The 9231-nt window shown below is 51.8% G+C and overlaps 1 long non-coding RNA gene across 1 annotated transcript; it reads left to right on the top strand.

Moving 5' to 3' along the window:
• The first annotated feature begins 3771 nt into the window (after positions 1-3771).
• LOC146754418 (uncharacterized) lies at positions 3772-7271 on the top strand. Its single transcript, XR_014939028.1, has 3 exons — positions 3772-4057; positions 6883-6965; positions 7155-7271. It is a non-coding gene; the product is annotated as an uncharacterized LOC146754418 (long non-coding RNA).
• The last annotated feature ends 1960 nt before the right edge of the window (positions 7272-9231 follow it).

The following is a 9231-nucleotide window of genomic DNA, read 5'->3' as shown; positions in this document are numbered from 1 at the left end:
TCAGTTTGGGGCCCCTCACTGCAAGAAAGATATTGCAGCCCTGGAACGTGTTCAGAGGAGGGCTACGAAGCTGGTGAGGGATCTGGAGCACAGGCCTTATGAGGAGCAGCTGAGGGAGCTAGGATCGTTCAGCCTGGAGAAGAGGAGGCTCAGGGGAGACCTTATAGCTCTCTATAACTTCCTGAAGGGAGGTTGTAGTGAGCTGGGGGTTGGCCTCTTCTCTCGTGTAATCAGTGATAGAACTAGAGGGAATGGTTTTATGCTGTGTCAGGGGAGATTCAGGCTGGACATTAGGAAGTATTACTTTTTGGAAAGGGTAGTCAGGCATTGGAATGCACTGCCCAGGGAGGTGGTGGAGTCACTGACCATGGGAGTGTTCAAGAAATGCTTCGACGTGGTGCTAAGGAATATGATTTAGCCAGGAAGTATTGGTAATGGTTGGACTAGATGATCTTCTAGGTCTTTTCCAACCTTGATAATTCTGTGATTCAGTGATAATTGCCCCATAAGTGCTTCATACCCGCCCCATAGCTGGCCCATAAGTGCCCCATAGCTGCCCCATAGCAGCCCAATAAGTGCCCCATAAGTGCCCCATAGCTGCCCCATACTTGCCCAATATGTGACCCATAAGTGCCCCATTGCTGCCCAATAGCAGCCCCATAAGTGCCCCATAGCTGCTCCATAAGTTCCCCATATGTGCCCATAAGTGCCCTATAAGTGCCTCATAGCTGCCCCATAGATGCCCCATAGCTGCCTCATAACAGAACCAAAAGAGTCCCACAGCTTCCCCATAAGTGCCCCATAAAAGCTCCATAGCTGCCCCATAAGTGCCCTATAAGTGCCCCATACCGGCCCCATAGCTGCCCCATAGCAGACCCATATCTGCCCCATATGTGCCTCATAAGTGCCCCATATGTGCCTCATAAGTGCCCCATAGCTGCCCCATAAGTGCCCCATAGCAGCCCCATAAGTACCCCATAGCAGCCCAATAACTGCCCCATAGCTGCCACATAGCAGCCCCATAAATGCCCCATAAGTGCCCCATAAGTGCCCCATAGCAGCCCAATAAGTGCCCCATAGCAGCCCATTAACTGCCCCATAGCTGTCCCTAAGCTGCCACATAGCAGCCACATAAGTGCCCCATAGCTGCCCAATAAGTGCCCCATAGCAGCCCATTAAGTGCCCCATAAATGCCTCATAGCTGCCCCATGAATGCCCCATAGCTGCCCCATAAGTGCCCCATAGATGCCCCATAGCTGCCCCATAAGTGCCCCATGGCTGCCCTATAGCAGCCTCATAAGTGCCACATAGCTGCCCCATACCAGCCCCATAAGTGCCCCATATGTGCCCTATAGGTGCCCCATTACTGCCCCATAGCAGCCCCATAGCTGTCCCATAGCTGCCCAATAAGTGCCCCATAGCAGCCTCATAAGTGCCCCATTACTGCCCCATAGCAGCCCCATAAGTGCCCCATAGCTGCCCTATAAATGCTTCATAGCTGCCCCATAATTGCCCCATAGTTGCCCCATAAGTGTCCCATAGCTGCCCCATAAGTGCCCCATAGCTCCCCCATAGCTGCCCCATAAGTGCTCCATAGCTGCCCCATAAGTGCCCCATAGCAGCCCCATAAGTGCCCCATAGCCGCCTGTCACGGGTTACTTAGATTTACCTATGCCCGTGACAGGGGAAGCCACCCTGTGGGCCCCCCCCCCCCCCCCCCCCGGTGCCCGGAAAGGAGGGGGAAAAGGGGAATGGGATAAAAACAGCGGCAATCTAAGGAGGAAAAACTTATTTTACTAAATATGATACCGAAATACAAGATAACACAATATAATATAATTGAGGCTAACAAATCGAACAAACAGAGAGAGAGAGTCCCCGAAAACCGAGAGGCCTACTGTGAACTCTAGGCGACACGGCTGGAACGCTTCCCACTCTCCGAGAAGTTCGAGAGAAGAAGGAGGGCACTCCAGCCTGGGAACGAGATTATACAGCGTCCTGGTCCCGTGACTTATTATTACCCCTGTTGTTCTCTGGGATATGTAGTCTTCTTCAGTGGACTGCACATTCAATAGAAGTATCCATACTTTACATGATGTTATGATGTGGAATACTGATAGCAAAATTACAAAATTACAAAACCATGACATTCTCCTTGCAGAGGTGTCCTTGGTTCTCATGCCGTTTATCTTGCTCCACAGTTGCTGCTCTGAACAGCTTTTCTTGTATTCCCACAAGCACCAGTGCAGCCACCGCCCTCAGGCACCCTGGCCATCCCTTACTCACTTCCTTGGCAATTTGCAGCTCAGGGGTTTGGCAGACGACTTCTTTCCTGGCAGTCCTTAAGGTTCAAAGTCCAGCTGTAATCTCATTTCCCAAATATGTCACTTGCTGTTGAGTTATTTGTGCTTTCTGTAAACCAAGAAACTCAGCAAACTCTCAGTCTATTGTACACAGTCCTTTTGTTGCTGTGGCAGCCACGTGCTGCAGTAAAGTTCCACCCTAGGATGGAGGATCCCAGATCTCAGGCTCATGAGTTGACCATCATTCAGCTGTTCTCACAACCCTGGGTAACCCTGTCCAGGTTAACTGAGACTCTTCTCCCCATATCAGGGCTTTCCTATTCAAAGGCAAATAACCTTGGGCTTCCTTTGGCCAAACCAGGCAGAAGAGACATCCCTCAAATCCAGAAGGTAAACTCCATCTTTTCGTTCCTTAACTTGGTTAATAAAGTGCATGGATTTGCCACCACTGAGTGTATCCATTCAACTATTCTAGTACTTGCCCTCAAGTCTTGTACCAAACTACAGCACTTGCTATCAAAATTGGAATCCAAACTCCAAAAAGTTACCTATTATTTCTTTTACCCTACTACAGTCCCATACCCTCAAAGGGCACCGCTTTACCCTGACTAGGCAAGCTCTTGCTTTTAACTTCTATTTAGGGCTTCATTTTTGGCCCTGATGCCCACACCACTAAGTGTGTCATATTTGAGACTGCTGTAACTCCTGGGGGTACAACATTGTTTTGCCCAGTTTGTGTTAAAGCCAGAGTTACAGTTTTTAATCAGTCAATATTGTTGCACTCTTAGCTCCAGTTTTATTCAATTTCTTGCCAGAGTAACCCAGCAGGTACAAGAATTTCTGTATTCCTGCTTGTTTTCTTAGCTTATGTTTAATTAATCCAAAAAAGGAAACCTTTTCTCGTTGGGCAGTAGCATCTACTACTGTTACAAAACCATCTACAGGTAGTAAGAAGCACCCATATCCACCAGAAAACGAACCTCAATATCCTGCTTTCCTAAATGCAATTTCCCATTGCAGTTTGCACACTGCTTTCCTTCCAGTGAGGTCACCCCCAAGTACATTGCCCGGTGCAACTCAAGGGTAGGTATGGCCAGCCATACGGACCACAAACCCACACAGAACCACAAGGTATCGCTGCACAGAAGACTTATTAGGACCCTTAGACAAGGATCTGGGGAAAGTCGTATTCTTACAGCAGCTTCTGGGTAAAGCTCCTACCCACAGCTCGGTTCCATTGCAAGAGTTCTGTTCAACACACAATGTCCTCTGGTGCTGTACCGGAGATTGCCTCTTGCTGGGACATACTCGTGGAGGAGAGGAGTGAAAGGAACGCCAGGACAGCAAGGGAGGGATGCCTGAGCACAGGGGTGTGCAAATGTCCCCAGCGAAGGAAGCAAAGAGAGCCGGCAGAAAGCGATGCTTCATTAGCGTAACACAAACACCCATCCCTCCCCCCTTCCCCCCTCCCCCGGGTGCAGATGTGCCATGAGAACGAGCTGTGAAACTGCCGAGCGCCTGGCAGCCGGCTCGGGGCGTGCTCGCTGCGGGAATTCCTGCCTTCCTGAGCCTGTGCGGAAGAGGCGAGAGCCTGGCTGGAAGCCATCCGGGCAGCACCGCGGTGGCAGGAGGTGCACCAAGGCCGTCCTGCGGCCAGCTCCGGGCTGAGGGCACTCGGCGTCCTCTGCTCTACGCGACTCCGAGGAGCCCGGCTACCTGCACCAGAGCTGGGAGCAGCCTGCTCCGCACCCAAGGTAGGTGCCCTTCGTGGCTCGTGCAGAGGAGCGCACGCTTCCTGCCCCCTGCCAGCAGCACCGGGAGAGGAGCGGGGAGCGGCCCCGGACGGGGCGGAACCCGCACTGCCGTACCCCAGGCGGGACCCTGGTCCCGGCTCCAGCTCCCGCTCAGCGCAGCAGGTTTGCTGGCCCAGACGGGCTGCAACCAGGGCAGCAGTTCATGCAGCCCGGGCTGGGCTCCGAGGGGCACGGGAACGGGCTGGGAGCTGGGACAGTGAGGAAGGGAGCAGAGGAGGTCAGCGTGCTCTACTGCCCGGTTGGATCTCTGTAGCACAGCGCAGCTGGGGCTGCAGTTCTTCCTCTGGGCCACGGGAGACACGAGACGGCCTCGCTCTGCAGCTCTGCACGCGTGGATTGATGGAAGCTTTAACCCCCCCGATGACTCCTTTGGAGTGTCTTAATGTGAAGCCTCCAAGTGTAAATTTGCACTCGCCCTGCTCCTCCTCCCCGGCAGCCCCCAGCTTCTCTTCAGGGACCCTGCGGGCAACACGTGCCTCTGGCGACCCTTGAAATGGCGTTACCTTTTGTTTGCTGAGCGCTTGCCTGATGGCTCAGCTGGGGTTGTGCAAACCCCTGGCAAGGCTTTTGTTCAGGCTGTCCCGGCAGCTGCAGATGCCTTGAGCACACAGCTGCGGGCCCTGAGCACGTTCAGCATCTGCAGCAGCTCCGGCACTGGGCTCTGGAACAGACGATGAGAAGCTGGCAGCCTGTGGGCTGACTGCATCGGCTGGTGGTGGCTGTGACCGTCACAGGCTGGTTTGGCTGCAGTGCTGTCAGATACTCTCTCTTCTCAGGAGATGGAAAAATAATCTCCGTGTGGTTGGATGTTTTGTTGATTTATTGTTATGTTTAAGTAAGCCATCCTATTTATTTGAGAAGTGTGAACCATCCAGTTGACTCCTCGCCGTTTTGCACTTCCTTACCCGAGGAATGTGAGCCATCACCACTTTTAGGTAACATCAGCAGTAGGTGGTTTTGAGAACTACATCAGTCACCTTTACAGAGTACTTTTCCCAACCCTTTTCTGAGGGCTTGCTTGATTTCAGCAAGCCCGGGGCTACTTCCACTCCTGAGAGGATGTACGGACATCTGCCAGAGGATTTAATCCATTTGCCACCAGGTGTTCCCTCATGGATCTGTGGAGGTGGTGCTCCAGCAGGCTGCTCTGCTGGCAGCTGCCATCTATGCTGAGGCTTGCTGTGATTGTGTGTTGGGGGCTGCATTCACGGTGTTCTTCCATAAACCAGGTGCTTTTCTGCACCTCCTGCTGGATGGTTGGATGGCCATACCATTTTCTAACAGTATTTCTGCATCTCTTTCCTGGGTAGCCGTCCCCTTTAGGCGTGCTTGCAGTCAATCAAAAGATCCCCCAGTTGGCACAGGCTGTCCTTGTTGTATGTCCTCAACTTCCTTCACCACTCAGACCTCCAATGAAACTCCCCTTTCCCATTCCTCCTGTATCACTCATCAGTTTCCTTAACTACAGCTAGGGCAGGCAATAAGCCGTCATTCTGCTGCCTCTGTTTGCCTTAACTGTGTAGAGGCAGTGCCTTTAATTAGTGCTATGGGTGCAGTTTTGCATCTGTTTGGAGCCAAACCCTACAGGTGGAGGATGTGTGGCCTAAAGCATTGTAGGCGACTCGGGGAGGCCTTCGTTTATTGTGTGAATAAGCATTACCTGCACAACTTGCACCACGTAGTGCAGCAGAAATATTGTGGTATATCAGTCGCTTTTGATTCTGGGAGGACCGGTGCAGTTCTCCTTTGCTTCATATGTCACTTCCAAACCCGACACGATGCTGATAACACCTTTCCCATTTTGCATCCTATTACTGCCCCCAGTGACCTCTGCTTGCCGCTCAACTACAGCAGTTGCCACGAGAACATTCACAGAAGAATTTGGGACGCGCTTCATGTCTCTTGTCATCGGTTTGTTTCCCTTCTTGCCATCCTGCAGACTTTGCCCATTGGTCACAAGTGGATCCAAACACAGCATACACTCCTAAGGGAGAAGCAGGACTATATTTGTTGATATAATAGGGATATGCTGTAGTGATTTAACAGTGACACAACAGGATCGGAGGTGGCTGGATACACTTGGTTATTTACTGCATGGAGGGTAGGGTTACGCACACACCTACAGGAGGCCCTCCCATTGAGTCACGAGGCTCAGAGTAGTTCCCCTTTTTTTCTCATGTCTTCAGACCACAGAGGTAAGGAGCTAGGATGTGGCTGGATCCTCTCCTAGTCCCAAGCTTGGTCAAGGCTTTGTGTGGAAGGAATCATACGTGCACAGTCCCTCTAAGACAGAACCTTAGAGAATACATGAAAGCTCCAAAGTAACCACGGGTGTCTTACAGAAGATCTGTATTGAGAAGGAGTCTTGATGTCAAACTGCAAGGGATCTCTGTGCAGGTGTGAGCTGCAGAAACAGCCCTGCTCGAGGGCAGGTCCTGTGGTGCAGCCCGCTGCTGTGCAGCAGAGCTGGAGGGGCACTTGGGCTGCTCCCTCTTTTGGGGTAAGATGACTGCCTCCTTGCCGTGCTTTGTCTTAAGTCCCCTCTCAGTCTCAGCTGTTGAACTAAGTGTCAGCTACCAGTTGTTTCAGCCTCCCAGTCTGAGACAGCTTTGTGACGGTTCATCTCTTTGAGCCAGACTGTTTCCTGTGCTGCAGCTCATTGTCTTTCTCTGCAAGGCTGGGCAGTGCCCTGCAGAAGGGCTGAGCTGGGACTGGGACTGCTGCATTCCCTCACAGCTCCCCTGCCATTTGTCTTCTCTCTGCAGGCTCCAGTTCAACTTCTGCCTTCCAGCCGTGATCATCCCAGCCTGCAGGAGAGCAGCAAATGGCTGCAGCACATCCAGTTGAGGTAGGGGTTGGGGAAGCAGGCAGGAGAGGCCAAGGGGCCAGGGATGTGAATGCAGGGGTAGAGGGAGGTGCCCTCAGCCAGCGTGTGTGTGCTGGGGACAGAAAAGCAGCTGGGGTGTGAGGTTCTGTCCTGTGCGAGCTGCTTGCCTGGGCCTCGGCTGTTCCCAGCAAGGAGCCTCTTTGTTTGCAGGAGCCCGTGAGCTTTGAGGAGGTGGCCGTGTATTTCAGCAGGGAGGAGTGGGCGCTGCTGGACCCTGTGCAACGAGAGCTCTACCGGGACGTGATGTTGGAGACATACCAGTGTGTGGCCTCGTTGGGTGAGAGCTTGTCTGCCTTTCCTCCTCGTTAGGGCACCTTTGGCTGTGCAGAATGAGCCTCTGCAAGCCGGGCCTTGAATAAACACCATGCAGCTACATATTGACTTACACCACAGTGCCAGCAAGAAAGCAGATACTGAAAAGCATGAGTTTCAGAAGGGATTAGTATGCACGGCACTCTGATCAAAGCCACAGAGTCAGTGCTGGCAAGCAGGCATCAGCCAGGAGGGAGAAAACCAGCCCTTGTGTTGTGTGTTGCTTGGTGCCACCAGCTCCAGCTCACAGATGAATCCCTGGTTAGTGCTATGGAATTGAGGATTTTCAATGCAATTGCCATCAACATTTTGATGCCTTGACCACTGGTAGACTGTAAGAAAACAAATAAGCTGTTGTAAAGTTAATTTGAAAGAAAAAATATCCCTTCACAATGTTCAGAGATGTCAAAACATTCTTTGCTCCGAGGGAAGCTGTAGGCACAGTGTCATTTAGACCTAAATGGTGGTTTCTCTATGGGGAGGGGCACAGAGTGGAACTGTTGAACAGGCACTGTGCCAGCATGAGGGAAATGCTCTCTTGTTCCCTGTTTCTCTCCCTGAAGCTCCATTTCCAGGCCCCAAGCCCGTGGTGATCTCCCTGCTTGAAAGAGGGGAAGACCCCTGGATCCCAGATGTGCATAGCCCTGAGGCCATGCCAGGAGACCTCAGCCCAGGTGAGGTGGTGGAGGGAAGGGGAATGTTAGGGCTGTAAGAGCCTTCTCTGCCTGTGTTTTATTTTGGGCAACATGTGCTATTGCTGCATTTCCTCTGTCATCCAGCAGCTGATGGGATCAGAAATACAAAGGAGGTTCCGCAGAGAAATTGTGTAGCGGAAATGCAGCAGAATTGCATCTCTGTGGAAGAAATCAGAAGGGATGTCCAGGAAGTCCTGCAGCAAGGTCAGGGTGAGCACATCAAGAAGCCCCTGGGAAAGCATCTGGGAATGACACTGAGGAACCCAGTGGACTTCAACATAGGTCCAAAGCAGCCTGAGGAAACCAGGAGCAAGGATGTGTGCCAGATGAAAAAGCAGAATCCATGCACTGAGTGTGAGAAAAGCTTTAAACTGGATTCCAGCATCACTAGCCACCAGTGCACGCACTCAGCAAAGAGGCATTACGAGTTCTGTGATTCTGCAGAGAGCATGAAATGGAGACTCCACCCCACTGGCCAGCAGTGCATGTACACAGGAGAGAGAGCCTTTGAGTGCTCTGACTGTGGAAAGACTTTTACGGACAGTGGGAGCCTCACTTCCCACCAGTGTATCCACAGAAGAGAGAGACTGTACAAGTGCCTTGAGTGTGGGAAGAGCTTGAAAGGTAGTTCTAAACTCAAAATACACCAACGTGTCCACACAGGAGAGCAACCATGTAAGTGCCCTGAGTGTGGGAAGAGCTTTAAGGATAGTTCTACACTCAAAATACACCAACGTGTCCACACAGGAGAGCGACCGTATAAGTGCCTTGAGTGTGGGAAGAGCTTCAGAAACAGTTCCAGCCTCACCATCCACCATCGCATCCATACAGGAGAGAGACCATTTAAGTGCACTGATTGTGGGAAGAGCTTCAAAAACAGTTCCGGCCTCACCGTCCACCATCATATTCACACAGGAGAGAGACCCTGCAAGTGCTCTGAGTGTGGGAAGAACTTCAGTAGCAGCTCTGAATTGAAGGTGCACCAGCGTGTCCACACAGGAGAGAGACCATATAAGTGCTCTGAGTGTGAGAAGAGCTTCATAAGCAGTTTTAATTTGAAGCGCCACCAGAGCATCCACACAGGAGAGAGACCCTGCAAGTGCTCTGAGTGTGGGAAGAGCTTCAGAAGCAGCTCTAAACTGAAGGTGCACCAGCGTGTCCACACAGGAGAGAGACCATATAAGTGCTCTGAGTGTGAGAAGAGCTTCATAAGCAGTTCT

The sequence above is a fragment of the Coturnix japonica genome, chromosome W (assembly GCF_054131305.1).
Source record: "Coturnix japonica strain WE chromosome W, WE-NBRP24, whole genome shotgun sequence".
Classification (NCBI taxonomy): domain Eukaryota; kingdom Metazoa; phylum Chordata; class Aves; order Galliformes; family Phasianidae; genus Coturnix; species Coturnix japonica.
This window is presented reverse-complemented; position numbering and strand designations above follow the sequence as displayed.